Raw genomic sequence first — 17,454 nt, forward strand, 5'->3', positions numbered from 1 at the left:
GAGTAACAAGAAGGGTTTCTTCAGATATGTTAGCAACAAGAAGAAAGTCAAGGAAAGTGTGGGCCCCTTACTGAATGTGGGAGGCAACCTAGTGACAGAGGATGTGGAAAAAGCTAGTGTACTCAATGCTTTTTTTTGCTTCTGTCTTCACAAACAAGGTCAGCTCCCAGACTGCTGCACTAGGCAGCACAGTATGGGGAGGAGGTGACCAGCCCTCTGTGGAGAAAGAAGTGGTTCAGGACTATATAGAAAAACTGGACGAGCACAAGTCCATGGGGACAGATGCACTGCGTCCGAGGGCTAGAGGAGTTGGCAGATGTGATTGCAGAGCCATTGGCCATTATCTTTGAAAACTCATGGCGATCGGGGGAGGTCCTGGATGACTGGAAAAAGGCTAATGTAGTGCCCATCTTTAAAAAAGGGAAGGAGGAGGATCCGGGGAATTACAGGCCAGTCAGCCTCACCTCAGTCCCTGGAAAAATCATGGAGCAGGTCCTCAAGGAATCAATTATGAAACACTTAGAGGAGAGGAAAGTGATCAGGAACAGTCAGCATGGATTCACCAAAGGCAAGTCATGCCTGACTAACCTAATTGCCTTCTATGAGGAGATAACTGGGTCTGTGGATGAGGGGAAAGCAGTGGATATGTTATTCCTTGACTTTAGCAAAGCTTTTGATACGGTCTCCCACAGTATTCTTGCCGGCAAGTTAAAGAAGTATGAGCTGGATGAATGGACTATAAGGTGGATAGAAAGTTGGCTAAATCGTCGGGCTCAACGGGTAGTGATCAATGGCTCCATGTCTAGTTGGCAGCTGGTTTCAAGCGGAGTGCCCCAAGGGTCGGTCTTGGGGCCGGTTTTGTTCAATATCTTCATTAATGATCTGGGGGATGGTGTGGACTGCACTCTCAGCAAGTTTGCAGATGATACTAAACTGGGAGGAGTGGTAGATACGCTGGAGGGTAGGGCTAGGATACAGAGGGACCTAGACAAATTAGAGGATTGGGCCAAAAGAAACCTGATATGGTTCAACAAGGACAAGTGCAGAGTCTTGCACTTAGGACGGAAGAATCCCATTCACTGTTACAGACTAGGGTCCGAATGGCTAGGCAGCAGTTCTGCAGAAAAGGACCTAGGGGTTACAGTGGTTGAGAAACTGGATATGAGTCAACAGTGTGCCCTTGTTGCCAAGAAGGCTAACGGCATTTTGGGCTGTAGAAGTAGGGGCATTGCCAGCAGATCGAGGGACATGATCATTCCCCTCTATTTGACATTGGTGAAGCCTCATCTGGAGTACTGTGTCTAGTTTTGGGCCCCACACTACAAGAAGGATGTGGAAAAATTGGAAAGAGTCCAGTGGAGGGCAACAAAAATGATTAGGGGGCTGGAGCGCATGAGTTATAAGCAGAGGCTAAGGGAATTGGGATTGTTTAGGCTGCAGAAGAGAAGAATGAGGGAGAATTTGATAGCTGCTTTCATCTACCTGAAAGGGGGTTCCAAAGAGGATGAATCTAGACTGTTCTCAGTGGTACCAGATGACAGAACAAGGAGTAATTGTCTCAAGTTGCAGTTGGGGAGATTTAGGTTGGATATTAGGAAAAACTTTTTCACTGGAAGGGTTGTGAAGCACTGGAATGGGTTACCTAGGGACGTGGTGGAATCTCCTTCCTTAGAGGTTTTTACGGTCAGCCTTGAGAAAGCCCTGGCTGGGATGATTTAGTTGGGGATTGGTCCTGCTTTGAGCAGGGGGTTGGACTAGATGACCTCCTGAGGTGCTTTCCAACCCTGATATTCTATGATTCTATGATAATCCATAATATGGGGTAGGGTCTCCTCAGCCTATCACCCAGGACTCAGTTCCCTCTGAAGGGGACAGAGGGTGCAGCAGGGTGGGGAACCTTGGCCCATGAGGGCCACAAAATCTTATCTCGACCCACAAAGGCCACTAGGTCACATGAGCCCAAGACCCATCACCAAAATCCCAGGACTTTTACCTCTGGGAACCATTCACTTATTCTCTTAACCCCACTGGAAACCGGCCGCAAGTTGCGACAAATAAGGGACACCATCCCAGTATCGCAGTTAGATACCACATGTGTTCCTGCTTAACCTGCTGTAACTTGCAGGTGCTGTGAGGAAAGCAAAAAACTCCTTGGTCTTCTGCAATTTGGCCCATGGGAGAAAAAATTCCTTCCTAACCAATTAAACAGATGATTGGCTAGACCCACAGCCTCTATCAGGCTGGGTTCCCATTCCTAGTTCGGGTGGGTAGGGTGGGCAGCTGGAAAGGAACTGAAAGCAGTCCTAAATGTGCTGGGCTAAATCCTGGGAGCTGGGCAATGCTCTCCAATCAGCACCCCTCTCCCTCTGCGTATTGTCCCTTGGCAAGTGCCTCATTCCTTTTCTACTGGGACTATCCCTCTTTCAGTAGTGGCCCCATCAATTTCCCCACCTGCTGATGTGGGTGGGTGACACTTCTACAAAGTGAGGTCCAAGTTGTGAAGCCACAGCTAGATTCTGACACTTTTCTTCAGGCTGAATAGCATCTTGCTATAGAACTAGTTCCACTGAAGTCAGTGGGACCATTCGTGGAGGAAGTTGCTGTCCATTGTGAGGAGTGACATCAGAATCTGTCCCAGGACAAGCAATTAGATAGATTGCATTGTGAGATGTAGAAGAGGGAAACCCCTGTTGTACCCAGTATGTGAAAATACAGTACAAAATTCCAAGGTGGATTTCAATATTGAAACCCAGAAATTTTTATAAACTTTCAAGATATCACTGAGATAACAGTAGCAATGTCCTGTCCAGATGAGTATTTCCAATAAACACCACTTTTGTACACTGTACATTCATTAACCTTTAGGTGAAAGCTCTCTCTCACTAGGGTGACTTTGTGATGGTTGCATGTAATTAAGTAGTAGGAGGGAGCCTGTGGTTTACTGTTGAAGGCTGATTGACTCTCGTTCTAAAGGACAGTGAGCCTGTAATGCAAAATTCTTGGTGAGCAATAGGAATGCAAATATCTGTGTAATTCCCACATGTATAGTTTAATTGATGTGGTTGTGGAGTGGGTAGAAGAGAAAACTCCTGTGGATGTTTCTGAACTCACTGCATCTGTGACTTGTTTCTATCATAGATAATAACATGACTAAGCTACACATGGCAATGTTTTGCTTCCACAGCTGACTTCTAATTTCAGGATATAAAGACAGGGAGAAGGAATGTGATGTCATTGGAATAAATAAAAGCATTTCTTGCAGGAATCAGTATTTTATTTTTATGTATCATTTATAAAGTAAAACAAATTGATTCAGTACTTTACAAACAGAACAGGCTCCGTTCTTACATGCTGAGAGACAAAACTTGACAAGAAGAGACAAAGGGAAACTGTTTAAGTCAAGGAAGTTACCTTTTTTCTTTACCGATATTTTCTGTGTAAGCAGGGTTTTGAGGAGAAATTAAATTTCAAGGAGAGAATTGAAAGAGGGCATTTATGTGTATTGAAGTCAGTAAGGTCTCAACACCTCTAAAAATCTGATCATTGGTGGTTTTGCTTCTGGAGACTGTCCAAGCATTAGGGTCAAGTTCAGCATGTAACCAAGTGTATGAGTAGGAGATGAAGGGAACACTGAGGAAAGAGGATTGAGAGGAGGGTAGGAGGAAGTCACAATAGAGATAAAGATAGGGCCTTGAAGTAGAGTGAAGAGAGAGGTGATAAAGCCAGGGAGGAAAAATCTACTGTAAACAGAGGAAGTGTTGAACAAGGTATGGATGAGACTCTATCAGTGGGGAAAGAGTAGATTTCAACATTATTTTACAGGAAGAAAAGACCAGACTTGGCACAAGTTTGGATTCAGCAGGAGAAAGAGTGAGGAGTTGAAGACGATGTATAGGTTGCAGTCCTAACATATTAGTGAGATAATCAAGTTGTTAATCAGAATATAGAAGTCATCTAATAAAGATATTAACAACACTTACCTCAGCTGTGAAAAGGCAGCACTAAGAGGCCCACAGTAAATTAATTTCTGACCCAAATTTGGGATGCTTTAAAATTGAAAGACTGTAGTGAAGATTTTCTTCCACATTCTCAATAGCAGTTTTTTAAATTCGCCACTCTGGGGGCAAGCTAGTCATTTTGATTCTTCTTCGACTACTTGCTCATGTTGATTCCATTCTAGGTGTGTGCATGTGCACGGTTGTCAGAGACTTTTGCCTCAGCAGTATCCGTAGAGCCAACTGTGGTGCCCCCTTGAGTGCCTCATTCATGCGTCAGTATATCAGGCACCACCAGCCCTAAGCCCTCTCAGTTCCTTCTTATCATCTGTGGTGGTTGGTTGGAGCGCCTCTTACCCTTGCTTTGCAAGTGGTCAGTGTTTTTTCTCCTACTCGTTGAACCTCGTGTTCCAGCAGTAAATAGTTTGTTTAATAGTAGATTAGTTAGTAAGTAGTGTTACACTCAGATTTTAGATGCCAATTATGTTACCTACAACTTTTGTCAAAATTTTAACTAAAGGGTAAACAAAGTTGTGACCCGCTCTAAAGGAATTACCAGAGTATTACCAGGGGGCTTGTCTCTGACCCGGAGAGGGCTCCCCAGGACAAGCTATTCTTGCTAACCCCTGAAAGAACACGGATACAGCCTTCCACTCAAGGATAGACACACGAGCAGTAATTCTTTGGAAACAGAAATAGTTTATTGAAGGAATTAGGTATTTACAGAAAAAGAAGAGATGAGTAAAGCAGGATAAAATGTAACGGAATTACATTTTAAAATAAAGCGGCACAGCAAATAAGAGACACAGGCGATATAACATATATAACAGTATGATCATTCCCTTAATACTGGCATTTAACATCCAATAAGCACTGGCCAAGTGACTACCGGATGGGTAGGGGAAGAACTCACTCAAACCACTGGCATCCAGCTTTATTTACAGGTGGAACCCACATATTCCTTAATAATAAATGGAGAATTACATTTACTTCTGTTACTCTTAAGTACCACTGAACTGTCAAAGGTCCTTCTGTTCTGTCTAAAAATGGAGATGTTGTCAGGAACATTGTCTTCCCTCAGGAAGCTGTCAGAGCTGGTTCTGGCGGGTGACTGAGGCAACAGCGGTTGCCCTCCAGCGGCAGTTACAGAGCTGCTGCTAATGAAGACTGTTGGTTTGGTTGCTATAGCAGCCCTTGTCAGGGCAACCTCAGGATTCTCCTGCTGCTGCTACTGCTACTGCTGCCTGAGGCTCCTTGCAGGCAGTGGCTTTTCAGAAAGTAACCACCACCCAAAGCCTTACAAGACTTCACCCAAAACCTGGCTAAACCCCTTTTCTTTCCAGGTAGATAGCTTCTTTTCTTCAGAGGAGTCTTGCAGCTTCTGTTCTTCTTAAGGATCCCAAACCCACTACAAGTTCAACGTGCTGGCTGTCGGCCTTATATACTGGTTGCTCTCGCAAGATCTGCTCATTAACATAATGTATTGGCCTGTCTCAGCCAATCAGCTTCCAGCTTTACAGCCCCTCCCCTATGACGTCACATGGTCACGTGTACCTACATGTGCTTGGTCACATTACCCACATGTGCTTGCCTGCCTAGCTTCACTCCCTATGATGCCATCTTGGATTCCAGAAGGTTTTAGAAGGTTTTAGAAAGTTCTGGAAGATCATTCCCTACTACTACGTCATCCCTATATCTGCCATTTTGGTCCGCTGTATTGGATCTTCTAAATTTAAACTATCACTAATTGCTACTTAATTAAAGTCTTAATCATAAAACTAACTACTTTATGCAAACCAAAGTGCCCTGATATAGTCACCACCTTAATTATGCCAGTTGGAAAGGTAAGATTTTTATGCTATTTGAACTCCTTCTGAGGTTCTCTACAAGCCTCTATTTAAGGTGCTGTAAGGCATTCCTAAGCAGCTAAAAACAAAATCTCTCATTACAGTAGCAGGGATTTTGCCCCAAGCAGGACATGCCCCGGTCCCCAGGTTTTAAGCCCTGTTCTGACTGCAACAGGCCTAGGCCTGTTATTGACCCGCATGGTAGCTGTCTGAAGTGCCTGAGAGAATCTCACATTAAAGAGAAGTGTCACATCTGTAAGAACTTTTGTCTCAGGACACGGAAATAATATGACATTCATTTGAGGGCCCTCCTCATGGAGGCCGCTCTCCATCTAGCCTCGGAGCTGCCCCGGCTGGACGCAATGCCAGGCACTTTGGCCTCGGTGCATAGCGCACCCCCAGCACTGGGCTTTTCCCAGCACTGATCCCCTTTGCCGGTGCCCAAGAAGAAGACTCAGAAGAGGGACCTAGCACCAAGCAAGTCGGATCAAGGGGCATTGGGCAAAGGACCCTGCTTAGGCCACCTGCCCATGCCTGAGCCGCAAGAGGGCATGCCCCCCATGGGGACCTACTACCCCCATAGGGGATCCGCCACCAACTCCAGAGAGCAGTTGTGGACCCAGGCTGATGGCGCAGTCAACACCCTCTCAGCCCCTGGCACCCAGGGAGCAACGGACTCTTCCACCACAGCCGGCATTGTGGTGCTGCAGCGTTCAGTGATGGACCTGGGGAAGGCTCCCTATGAGGGCAAGCCAGACGTGAAGGCCTCTCAGAAGGCGATTGAGTGCCACTGGTCTCCGGAGATGAGGCAGAGCCCTTTGTCGCTGCGTGCTTAGTCTCCGTGTCAGCCCAGGTCACTGGTTCACTGTTACAGATCACCAGCACCACACTCCCGGTCTCTGCCATCACGCCGGGCCTCACCCAGAGAGAGGTGCAAATTCCCTTGCAGTCAGCACCGGTCATCTTCGTGCTGACGGTCACCGTCACTGAGACCTCAGGGACTCTCCACAGCACAGTTCTGCTCCCCCGACTCCTGGCACCGGTCTGACCATTCGAGGCACCGGTGACTCGTGGCGATGGTTAGCTGCCAGACTCAGGTGTCGATGACCCCACCTTTGTCTCCGGAGAAGGATTTCTCTGGCACAGAGATGGCGTTCAGCCCCTCGCTGAAACAGCACCATCACAACTAGGCTCCGGAGGTTGCATTTGCTGCAGCAATGCCAACCTGGCAGCAGGGCCAATGGCCAGCACAATGGCCTTAGTGGAATACCTGGGGTATGCCATTTATGCTGATGCCCCCATCCCACCAGTCCTTGGTCACCATGTCAGATAAACCCCAGTTGGCACCAATGGCACCTGCGGCACCAGGCTCATTGCAGGAAGTGCTGGTGGGCGCTGAGGTGGAAGGACAGCTGCCCATCCCCAAAACCTGTTCCCTTGCGCGGGATGACGCCCTGTGCCCTTCCCCAGTGGTTCAGTCGTCCTCCTCCTCTCCAGACAAGATGGTGACAGGGCCCTCCTGTGCTAGTCCACTGGACAACTTAAAGGAGCACCAAGCCCTGCTCTGGCGGGTGGCCACTAACTTAGGTCTCAAGGCAGAAGTGATGGTGGAGCAATCAGATACTTTGTTCAATGTTGTCTCCGCATCTACCCCTGCACGTGTCGCGCTCCCAGTGCACAGAGGGCTCCTGAACATTGGCAAAGCCTTCTGGCAAACCCCATCCTCCATCCCACCCACTTCCAAGAGATCTGAGAAAAGGTATTTTGTCCCCTCCAAGGGATTTGAATACTTACATACCCACCCACCCCTGGAGTTGTTGGTCGTGTTGGTGGCCAACAAAATGGACAAGGAAGGACATGCCAGTTCCACCCCCAAAAATAAGGAGGCCAAGAGACTGGACCTTTTTAGAAGAAAAATTTATTCCATGGCCAGTCTTCAGTTCTGGAACGTGGACCACCAGGCTCTTTTGAGGCATTATAATTTTAATTGATGGGACTCCCTCCACAAGTTTAAGGACTCCAGGCCCCAGGAGGCGGCCCAAGAGTTCTGGGCCCTTGTGGAAGAAGGTACTACAGCAGCTCAGTGCTCCCTCCAGATGGCCTGGGGATGCAGCTGATTCGGTGGCCAGGGTGGTCACCACAGCGGTGGTCATAAGGCACAGCTCCTGGCTTCAGACCACTGGCCTATCCCAGGAGATGTAGTCCTCCATACAAGACCTCCCATTAGATGGAGTGGGGCTGTTTTCAGATCAAATGGACATGAGGCTGCACAGTCTGAAAGACACTCGGGCCACCCTCTGCTCCGTGGGGATGCATATGCCTTAGTCTACGATGATGCCATTCTGGCTGCCTCCGCTGCCAAGGCCTTGGCAGCATCAGCAGGGATCTACGAGGAGAAGGGACACTGGGTTCAGTCACTGCCGCCCTTCCTCCTTCCGTTCTCCTGCACAACCTGCCCTGACAAAACACCACAGTGTCCAAAAGCGGGCGTTTTGAGGGTGTGCTCGAGAGCGACGCCCCAGTCACCTCACCGGATCCGCTCCATCTTTTCCTCAACCTTCTCCATCCCTACCGTTTGGCCCGGTTGAGAGTCACCTCAGATCATGGGGTGCTAGAAATTGTGTTGCTGGGCTACATGCTTCAGTTTTTGGCCACCTCCCCTCTTCCCCATCCCTCTTCAGGGACCCTTCTCATGAGCATCTCCTTGTTCAGGAGGTAAACAACCTCCTACAACTGGGCAGTGGAGAAGGTCCCTCAGGAAATGAGAGGGAAAGGTTTCTACTCTTGCTATTTCCTGATCCCGAAAGCAAAAGAGGGCCTATGACCCATTTTGGACCTGCGATGACATAGGGAAGGGTAGGAGAGATGTCCTGGAGGCCAAATTTAGGCTGCTAGGAAAGAGACTGAAATCCAGGACCTCTATGGTGGCATTCTCGGAAATGCTTCCAGTTCCACGTGCAGGGCCAGGTAGGCAGGCAGAGCTTCAGAGACTCAATGCATGGATGAGACGATGGTGTAGAGAGGAGGGATTTAGATTTATTAGGAACTCAGGAAACTTTTGATAGGGAAAGCCTATACAGGAAGGATGGGCTCTACCTAAACCAAAGTGGATCCAGACTGCTGGCACTTAACATTAAAAAGGTTGCAGAGGAGTTTTTAAACTAAGAGATGGGAGAAAGCTGATTGCTGCAGAGGAGCATGTGGATTGGACAGAGGAGAGTCTATTGATAGAAAGCAACAGATAGTCCTGTGGCACCTTTAAGACTAACAGATGTATTGGAGCATAAGCTTTCGTGGGTGAATACCCACTTCGTCAGACGCATGTCTGATACTTGACACTCTATTGATAGAGATTCTCTAGGTTTTGGTCAGGAGGAGAGGATGGAAGATGATAAAGTATGGGCCAGATCAGACGAGAAACATTCACATAAAAAAGAATCTGACACATTAGAAAAGGGCAAACAAATAAACAGTGACAAGTTTTTAAAGTGCTTGTACACAAATGCTAGAAGTCTAAATAATAAGATGAGTGAACTAGAGTGCCTGATGTTAAAAGAGGATATTGATATAATAGGCACTCCTGGTGGAGTGAGGACAATCAGTGGGACACAATCATTCCGGGGTACAAAATATATTGGAAGGACAGAACAGGTCGTGCGGGGGCAGAGGGGAGTGCCACTATATGTGAAAGAAAATGTAGAATCAAATGAAATAAAAATCTTAAATGAAACCACATGTTCCATAGAATCTCGATGGATAGTAATTCCATGCTCTAATAAGAATATAATAGTAGGGATCTATTATTGACCACCTGACCAAGACAGTGATAGTGACAATGAAATACTAAGGGAGATTAGAGAGGCTATCAAAATAAAGAACTCAATAATAGTGGGGGATTTCAATTATCCCCATATCGACTGGGTACATGTCACCTCAGGACGAAATGCAGAGACAAAATTTCTTGATACTTTAAATGACTGCTTCTTGGAGCAGCTGGTACAGGAACCCACAAGGGGAGAGGCAATTCTTGATTTAGTCCTGAGTGGAGCGCAGGATCTGGTCCAAGAGGTAAGTATAACAGGAGTTCTTGGAAATAGTGACCATAATATAACAACATTTAACATTCCTGTGGTGGGAAGAACACCTCAACAGCCCAACACTGTGGCATTTAATTTCAGAAAGGGGAACTATGCAAAAATGAGGAGGTTAAACAGAAATTAAAAGGTACAGTGACTAGAGTGAAATCCCTGCAAGCTGCATGGACACTTTTCAAAGACACCATAATAGAAGCCCAACTTAAAAGTATACCCCAAATTAAAAAACACAGTAAAAGAACTAAAAAAGAGCCACCATGGCTTAACAACCATGTAAAAGAAGCAGCAAGAGATAAAAAGGCAGCTTTTAAAAAGTGGAAGTCAAATCTTAGTGAGGTAAATAGAAAAGAGCATAAACACTGCCAAATTGATTGTAAAAATGCAATAAGAAAAGCCAAAAAGGAGTTTGAAGAACAGCTAGCCAAAAACTCCAAACGTAATAACAAAATGTTTTTTAAGTACATCAGAAGCAGGAAGCCTGCTAAATAACCAGTGGGGCCCCTGGACGATCGAGATAGAAAAGGAGCACTTACAGATGATAAAGTCATTGCGGAGAAACTAAATGAATTCTTTGCTTCAGTCTTCACAGTTGAGGATGTTAGGGAGATTCCCAAACCTGAGCCGTCCTTTGTAGGTGACAAATCTGAGGAATTGTCACAGATTGAAGTGTCACTAGAGGAGGTTTTGGAATTAATTGATAAACTTAACAGTAACAAGTCACTGGGACCAGATGGCATTCACCCAAGAGTTCTGAAAAAACTCAAATGTGAAATTGCGGAATTATTAACTACGGTTTGTAACCTGTCCTTTAAATCAGCTTCTGTACACAATGACTGGAAGATAGCTAATGTAATGCCAATATTTAAAAAGGGCTCTAGAGGTGATCCCGGCAATTACAGACCAGTAAGTCTAACATCAGTACCGAGCAAATTAATTGAAACAATAGAAAGAATAAAATTGTCAGACACATAGCAGATCAAGTGCAGAGCAGCCTCCATCTGCTGCGGTCCACATGCTGTGACCTGGGCTTGTTAGTAAATGAAAATAAATCAACCCTCATACCCGTGCAATGGATAGAGTTTATCGGAGCGGTTCTCAATTTCATGCATTCCTTCTGGAGAACCGTTTCCGAGCAGGCGTGGTTGGCGTCGGTCTACATCCACAACAGGCATGACCTGGACCTGGTAGTCCAGGTGCCAGACCACATCTGGGCATCACTGGCATGGTGGTTGGACCCTGCATTGGTGTTGCAGCGATTCCCCTTCGCGGCCGCGGCCCCTTTGCTAACTCTGGTGTCCAACACCTTGGGCCTGTGCTGGGGAGCCCACCTGGGCAAATTTAGTACACAGGGCTGCTAGTCGGAGGTCGACCGCTCCTTCCACATAAATGTCAGGGAGTTCAGGGTGGTTCACCTGGCCTGCCAGGCTATTCGGTCCCAGTTACAAGGACCAGTGGTTCAAGTCCTGATGGACAAGACCGCCATGATGTTTAATATCAACAAGCAGGGTGGAGCCAAGTTATCAGCCCTCTGCCAGGAAGCCCTCAAACTATGGGACTTTTGTGTGCAACATGCCATTCATTTTGTGGCAGGGCACCTCCCCGGAACCAGAAACTTATTGGCAGATTGCCTCAGCAGAACCTTCTTGTCTCACCACAAGTGGTCTCTCCACCCCGATGTGGTCGACCAGATCTTCCAAAAGTGGGGGTCTCCCCAGGTGGACTTGTTCGTGACTCACCAGAACAGGAAGTGCCACCTGTTCTGCTCGTTTTGCAGGGTTGATAGGGGCTCCTTTTCGGACATCTTTCTACTTCCTTGGTCGGGGGCTCTGATGTGCACAAAGTCCTAATGAAGATCACTCTGGACAAGGCCAAGATTATCCTGATAACCCTGGCTTGGCCTCTCCAGCACTGGTTCGGCACACTCATGGACCTGTCGGTGATGAATCCGCTTCAGCTGCTCCTCTGGCCAGATCTCCTGTCGCAGAATCATGGCTGGCTCCTCCCTCTAGGGAGAGAGTGAGAGAACAAACACATGACAGATGTGTAGTCATGTTGCTTAATGCACTATTGGAAAGTGCTCAGGTACTATGGTGATGAGTGTGTAGGACTTAAGATTTTCAGTTATATCCAATAAACACTGGAAAAACACTGGAAATGGTTACTTCTATCTAGGGGCTTGTCTACACAGAGTAGTAATGTGGACTATGGGAGTGTGATTTCTAAAGCATAGAAACATGTTGTGCATTAATTTGTTCACATAGACCCTGCTGGTGCCTACTAAAGATTTCCGAGTGCACTTTAATGTAGTGCTGTTTGAAACACTCCAAGCACCCTGGTAGGCTGTCTGCCTCTGTGCGCAGCTCAGCCTCCCAGCTAAGAAGCATTTAATTCAGGGTAACAAATACTCAAACTAATATCCAACTAATATCTCAACAAATCAGCCCTTCCTCTGGACTCTTCAAACTCCTTGCTCAGCAGTGGAGCAGGTAGCCTCTCAATTCACTGGGTGTAGTGTACTAAACTGCCGAGGGACTGACTACCATCTGCAGCAGCGCTCTTCACCTGGGCACTGCAACCCTAGTCCTGATGTGGTGAAAAGGGGAGGCCCCAAGGTGTGTATATGTGTGGGGAGGGGCTGGAGAGTGTCTCTGCTTCCACAAGAGTGAGCCTGCCCTGCACTTACCCCATAGCAGTGGCTCCTGTCAGAAGGGGCTAGGCCCATCTTCCTTCTCTGGGCATTGTGATCTGGTGCATTGGGTCACAGTGCCACTCAGGTTTGGTCCAGCCACCATCAGTGATGCTGTGACCCAGTGCACTAGCTTGGAACGCCCGAAGCTGGGTCCACTCCAATAAGACAGGAGCTGCTGCTGCAGGGGTGGGTTCATGATTTCTGTTGGTGCAATTGAACCCATGAACCCCCACTAAAGCCACCCCTGTTTCTTAGCTACTCTGGAGTCTTCTCCCCAGCTCCGGTATTTGAGCCCTGGCCCCTGAGACTGAGTCTCCCTGAGGTAGCTGTTCTCCTGCACACTCTGGCTCAGGTTCCTTCACAGGATTCCCTCTGCTTCATGTGGCTCCTCCCTTCAGATTGAACTCTCTCCCTTCCAGGATGCCCAGATGGCCATTAACTTATCACCTGATGCCTCAATTCCAGCCCCTCTGGCTGAGAAGGAACTAATTAATTACAGCACAGGTGCAGTAGATGTAACTAATTGGTTGTTAACTCTTTCTATCCTGTGATTAGGTTTTCATCTTATCACGTGGCCCCAGTGCCACAGAGCCATAACAAAGAGATGGTCCCTGCCATGAAGGGTTTACAGTCTCAGTATAAATCTTTACAGTTACAACCTCTGCTTTTCACTGTCGCTATGGAATTCTTTGCCCAAGCAATATGGCAGGAGTTACAGAAGTTACTGATATAACACACAAAGTTGTACAATATGTTCATAATACTATGTTTTTAAAATATAACTAATCCTATTTCAAATCCGTTAATGGATCTTTGCAGCTGTCTTGGAAAATATCTGGGCTTTAATGGAATTTGCAGGAAAGGGGGAGCCTTAGCAATCTCCGTTCCTCAAACTAATTTCAGTGCTTTAAAAGAGAAGTGTCCCTATGCAAAGCAATGAAACACTGTGGAGTTCAGATCACTGACTCTTTCATTTAAATTAGAGCTCTCATCTTGCTATACTGAATAAAGAGCTTGGACACTGCAGGTCACATCTTTCATGGTACCATGAATAACCAGGTTTAAAAATGAATATTTAGTCTAGTCTTATTTATCTGTTTTTGATCCTTCCAGTTTCTTTTTTAACCGTATTAAACACGTAATTAAATTTACATGGGCTAATAGCTGCACCAAAATCAGTGAAGACTGCTTTTGGCAGATAAAAGAAAATGGAAGATTAGCCATGCCCTACATTTGTATTACTATTTTCTAGCTTCATAAACAAACACTCTTTGATTTCTATTGTTTTAACTCTCAACAAGAGTGGATTGAAATGGAGATATATGGTCCCTAATTTTATTTTAAATATATGGGGCCAGATTTTCAAAAGAGCTGAGACCTTTGGATGCTGAGTTCTTGAAAATAAAGGTAGTTGGAAAACCTCTCTAGATAGCTGCTTGCTTAATACCACAAGGATACCCGTCAATATGTCCCCTGTAATTTTCTGTTCTGTTCCTCCAGAGAGAGGTTCCTGTTAGGTGAGTATCTGATAACAATTCAGTGCTTCTTGTCAGGTTGAAAGCCTTCTGGTTCTCTTTGCCCTCTTGGTCACAAATTATTAGTTGGATTCTTTAGTTTCAACTTTCTCTAGTTCTCTTATCATCCATCCTTCCCTTGTGGTGCCTGTAGCAGGGATTTCTGAATCTGGATGCCCAGAAAGTCTTCAGTTTCTGGGATGCTGCACAGTGTTGATATTTATGCTTCCAAACCACATACGTTCTTCTCCAGTATGGCCACCAACTTACACTTCATACACCAGAAAACTCTTCTGTCTTATGGCAGAAAGGAAAACATAGCTTATCCAAGGCAGGCTGTAGCAGTGGTTCCCTCATCATCCATATCCACTCCCTGGTGCAGAGCCATATCTAAGTAGAAGGAACACTCCATCTCCAAACTCTTCTGAAACTGTCCTGTTTGCCCCTCTGTTTACCTGGCAACTGACGTATATGCTAAACCTTGCTGCTTAGCTCCATCCTTTTGCTGACATAGAGAGATTAGTCTCTGAGTTCAAACAGGGATTCTTATCATACAGCCAAGGGTTGGAGCCACATACTGCTCACAGAGATGTGAACAAACAGAACATTCAACAGTGTTCTGGAAGTAAATACAAAATCATGGCTGATAAAATTTGCAGCTGACCCAAAGATTGGTGAAGTAGTAAATAAAGATGTCAGGACAGTTATACTGAGCAATCTGTATCAGTTGGTAACATGGGCCCTTTAACCAAACACATTTTTAATACAGGCAAATGCAAATTTATACATCTAGGAATGAGGAACACAGGCCCATACCTAAAGAATAGGGGACTGTATACTGGAAATAGGGTGACCAGATGTCCCAATTTTATAGAGACAGTCTCGATATTCAGGGCTTTTTCTTATATAGGTGCCTATTACCGCCCACCCTGTCCCAATTTTTTACACTGGCTATGGTCACCTGGAAAGTGGTGACTTTGATAAGGATTTAGGGGTCATAGTGGACAAGCAACTCAATGTTGAGCTCTCAGTGCGATGCTGGGACATAAATGGCTAATGTGATCCTTGGATGCATAAACAGGGGAGTAGGAGTAGGGAGGTGATTTTCCTCTGTATACAGCAGTGGTGAGACCAATGCTGGAATACTGCTTACATACAGTTCTGGTGTCCACACTTTTAAAAGGCTATTAAAAAATTGGAGAGGGGGCAGAAGACAGCCACAAAAATGATTCAGAGGCTGGAGAAAATGCCTTATAGGAAGAGCCTATTAAAGAGATCAGTCTGTTCAACTTATGAAAAAGAAGACTGAGAAATGACTTGATAACAGTGGGTAAGGACTTTCATGGGAAGAAAATACCGGGTACTAATGGGCTTTTTAATCTTGAAGAGAAAAGCATAATAAGAACTAATGGCTGGAAGCTGAAGCCAAACAAATTCAAATTAGAAATAAGGCACAAATTTTAAACAGTGACAATGATTTAACCACTGGAATAAACTACCAATGGAAACGGGGGATTCTCAATTTCTTGATGTTTTCAGATGAAGACTGGATATCTTTCTTTATGCCTTAGCCAACACAAGTTATGCTGAAGTCAAATACAAGAGATTGGACTCAATACAGGGGAATTGGGTGAAACGTATGACCTGTGTTATACAAGGGGCCTGACGAGATAGATGATCTAATGGTCCTGTCTGTCCTTAAACTCTATGAATCTATGAAATGTCAAACCAGAACCAGCTGGGTGGAGCTGGTTGAAATTGTAAAGGGTTTTTTAAAAATAGCCCTTTAATTGACAGTATCAAAATAGTGATTGAAATTTTTCATATACTGAAAAATTGGAATTGCTGCTTGTTGCAGCTTCCTGTGGTTTTTTAATTCAGTGAGACATGAATGCAGCTGTGTCATCGTGAATGGTGAACCTTTAAGACTAACAGATGTATTGGAGCACGAAAGCTTATGCTCCAATACATCTCTTAGTCTTAAAGGTGCCACAGGACTCTCTGTTGCTTTTTACGGATCCAGATTAACACGGCTACCCCTCTGATACTTGTCTACCTGGGAGCTCTTCTGATCTTCCAGCTGTTCAAGCAGCCCATTCATCCCACAAGCATTCCAGGACGGAGGGGGAGGGGAAAAGCCACTTCACAGGTATTCAAAGAGGGAGAGGAGACAAAAGCGGGGGGGGGGGGGGGGGGAGGGGAGGGGAGGGGAGGTGTAACAGACCTTTTGAGCATACAGGTTATATATAACATACAGATCACTGTTGCTCCTACAAGATACACATACAGACATGAGAGGAAGGGCTGTACTTAGGTGACCTGATCATTGTAGGTTATGGCAACTGTTGTATTTCATGTTGGTACAGTACCTGTCACAAGGGAGGTCCCTCCCCCAATTCAGGCTTCCAGATGCTACTGCAATGCAAGTAAATAATAATGTTCAAGAGCACAGAAGAAATTTACCATTTTGTATTTAAAATAATTACATTGTGACAAGTGATTGGTGAACCCCAAAGAGGTTGATTTAATATGGATAAGCACCCAAAACTCTGGTACATATTCATGGCCTGATTCTCCACTGGTGACAGCAGCACTTTGCTCCCATTTTGCCCGAGTGTAAAGGACTATACAAGGTGTAAGGCAGTGGATAATCCTGCCCTTAGAGTTTATATGAATTTGTTTGATTAAGAAACTGGACTATGCGAGATCTTTTAGACTAAAGTTTACCAAACCCTTTCAAACTTCAAAGTACAGGTGCAGTTTTACTGTACAATAGAAAGAGAACCCCAGTGAATGAAAATTTTGTTTTAAGGGACATCGTTAGATTGTATACAATTTAATGTAGCTGGACTCAGAAGAATTAGCCTTGTGTAATATATGAATAGTTTATGAAAAGGCCTTGTTTGGAAAGGAAGAGCTTGAACGGGATTCAAGGTTTCTCTTTGTAAAAAGAGTACAGTGAATGGTGGATTGGGTAGGAAAATATAGATATATACAAAATGAACAGTCTCAAAGAAGAGGTGATATAGAGATTTATTATCGCAAGAATGTCCATATGGACAAGTGACCTGTGACTGTAGACTGACAACTACACATAAGAGGTCTCTAACACTATGAATCTGGCACCTACTTTTAAGAGGCCTCTGATACTATGAGACTTAGGATGTGTTTAAATTGCAATCAGAGGGTGTGAATGCAGCTTGTATAGATATACTCAAACTAGCTTTAATCTAGCTAGTTTCGGTATCAGAGTAGGGAAGACATGGCAGCATGTGCTTCAGCATGGGCTATCCCTGTGAGTAATTACCCAGGTTC

The sequence above is a fragment of the Malaclemys terrapin genome, chromosome 1, assembly GCF_027887155.1.
Source record: "Malaclemys terrapin pileata isolate rMalTer1 chromosome 1, rMalTer1.hap1, whole genome shotgun sequence".
Lineage (NCBI taxonomy): Eukaryota > Metazoa > Chordata > Testudines > Emydidae > Malaclemys > Malaclemys terrapin.